The following is a 2979-nucleotide window of genomic DNA, read 5'->3' on the forward strand; positions in this document are numbered from 1 at the left end:
TGACAGTGTCTTCGGGTCCTCACGGTGTCATATATTTGTGTTTTGGTCCTGAGGATGCCATGGATGTGTGTCCTTTTCCAGAGGGTGTTATGGTGGTGTCCCCTGGTGTAGAGGATGTAATAGCGGTGTGTCTTGTTCCTTAGGGCGTCATGGAAGCATGTCCTGGTCCTAGAGTTCCCATGATTATCCAGGTCCTCATGGTGTCGCCTACTTCTGTCCTGGTCCTGTGGGTATCATGTCCCTCTGTTCAGGCCCTGAGGATGCCATGTCATTGTGTCATGTTCTTGAGGGTGCCATGGAAGTGTGTTCTTGTCCTGAGATTGCCATGGTAGAGTGTCGTGGTCCTGAAGTTGCCATGGTATTTTATCCTGCTCCTGAGGGTGCCATGGCAGTGTATCCTGGTCCTCAGGGTGCTACATCTGTGTGTCCTGGTCCTTAGTGTGTCACATCTATGTGTCCTGATCCTCACCATGAAATTGTCATGGCATTACATCTTTCTGAAGGTGCCACGGCAATATGTTTTGCTCTGCAAGGTGTCATTTTCACGTGTCATTATCCTGAGGTTTTCATGGCATTTTGTCCTGCTCCTGAGGATCTCATGGCACCGTGTCCTCGTCCTGAGGGTGTCATGGCATTGTTTTCCTTTTCATACGGACGTTGGTGCTGTGTGTCCTTGTTCTGAGAACTCCATGAGAGCATGTCCACCTCCTGAGGGTTTCAAGGGATTGTGTCCCGCTCCTGAGGGTGATGTGATACTGTGTTCTGGTCCTGAGGGTGTCATGGCTGTGTATCTTGGGCCTGAGGGTGCTGTGGCTGTGTTTCCAGGTCCTGAGGAGGCCATGGTACATACAGGACAACCAAGCAACCAGGCCCAGTCAGTATGGGTTTATGAAAGTCAAGTCCTGCTTGAGTAGCCCAATCTCCTTCTGTGACAAGGTGACCGCTCAGTGGATGAGGGAAAGACTGTGGATGTTGTCTTACCTGGACTTTAGTAAAGCTTTTGACGCTGTTTGGCTGTTCATGGCTTGGATGGGTGTACTCTTCTCTGGGTAAAAAACTGGCTGGATGGCTGGACCACTCAGGGCTGGACCCTCTTCACTCAAGAGTTGTGGGGAAAGGAGTTAAACCCAGTCAGTGACTGGTTATAAGTGGTGTTCCCCAGGGCTCAGTGTTGGGCCAATTCTGCTTAATGTCTTTATCAGTGATCTGGACAAGGGGATCAAGTGCACCCTCACTAAGTTTCCTGATGACACCAAGTTGGCTGGGAGTGTGGATCAACTGAAGGATAGGAAGGCTCTGCAGAGGGATCTGGACAGGTTGATTGATGGGCTGTGGTCAATGGTGTGAGGTTCAACAAGGCTCAGTGCTGGGTCCTGCATTTGGGCCACAACAACCCCATAGAACACTATGGGCTTGGGGAAGAGTGGCTGGAAAGCTGCTCAGCAGAAAAGAACCTGGGGGTGCTGATTGACAAAGCTGAACATGAGCCATCTTGTGCCCAGACAGCCAAGAAGGCCAACAGCATCCTGGCCTGTATCAGCAATAGTGTGGCCAGCAGGGCCAGGGCAGTGATCATCCTCCTGTACTTGGCACTGGTGAGGCTGCACCTCGAATCCTGTGTTCAGTTCTGGGCCCATCACTACAAGAAAAACATTGAGGTACTGGAGCAGGTCCAGAGAAGGGCAATGGAGCTGGTGAAGGGTCTGGAGCACAAGTGTGATGGGGAATGTCTGAGGGAGCTGAAGGTGTTTAGTCTGGAGAAGAGAAGGCTCAGGGAAGACCTTATCGTTCTCTACAGCTACTCAAAAGGAGGTTGTGGTGAGGTAGGGGTCAGTCTCTTCTCTCAGATGACAAGTGATAGGACAAGAGGTAATGGCCTCAAGTTGTGCCAAGGGACGTTTAGATTAGAAATGAGGAAAAATTTCTTTCCCAAAATGGTTGTCAAGCACTGGAACAGGCTGCCCAGGGCTGTGGTCGAATCACCATCCTTGCAGGTATTTAAAAGATGTGTAGATGTGGTGCTGATGGACATGGTTTAGTGGTGGACTTGGCAGTGCTGGGTTAATAGTTGGACTTGATGATCTTAAAGCTCTTTTCCAACCTAAATGATTCTGTGATAACATGATGCCAAGTCATTTTTTGCAGGTGTCATAGCAGTGTGTCCTCATCATGAGAGTGTCATGCCATTGTGTCCTTGTCCTGACAGTGTCATGTCCATGTGTCCTGAGAATGCCATGTCAGTGCGTCGTTGTCCTGAGGGTGTCATATGCTTGTGTCCTCATCCTGAGGGTGCCATGCTGTTGTGTCCCGTGTTTCTGGGGTGACCTTACTGCAGCCTTTCAATATATAGAGGGGGCTTGTTAGAAAGATGGAGAAAGGCTTTGCACCAGGGCCTGTAGTGGCAGGAAAAGGGGCAATGGTTTCAAACCGAATGAGGGTAGTGTTGGGTTGGACATGTGGAGAAAACATTTTACGATGGGGGTGGTGAGGCCCTGGCACAGGTTGCCCGGGGGAGCAGGTTGCCCGGAGAAGCTGTGGCAGCTCCGTCCCTGGCAGTGTTCAAGGCCAGGTTGGAAGGGGCTTGGAGCAATCTGGTCTAGTGGAAGGTCTCCCTGCCCATGGCAGGGGGTTGGAACTAGATGAGGTTTAAAGTCCTTTCCATTCTGTGATATCATGCTTCTCTAATGTCTGTGTGTCCAGGTCCTGAGGATGCCATGGCTTCATGTCCTGGTCCTGAGGATGCCATGGAAGCGTGTCTTGGTCCTGAAGGTGCTGTGGCAGTGTGTCCTGCTCATGAGTGTGTCATGATGTTGTGTCCTAGTCCCAAGGGTGTCACGTCCACATGTCCAGCTCCTGTGAGTGTCATGTCATAGAATCATTAAATGGTTTGGGTTGGAAAGGATTTAAAGTTCATCTAGTTCCAACCCCCCTGCCACAGGCAGGGACACCTTCCACTAGAACAGGGTGGTCACAGCCCCG

This window comes from Nestor notabilis, unplaced genomic scaffold (genome assembly GCF_000696875.1).
Source record: "Nestor notabilis isolate BGI_N333 unplaced genomic scaffold, ASM69687v1 scaffold3189, whole genome shotgun sequence".
Classification (NCBI taxonomy): Eukaryota; Metazoa; Chordata; class Aves; order Psittaciformes; family Psittacidae; genus Nestor; species Nestor notabilis.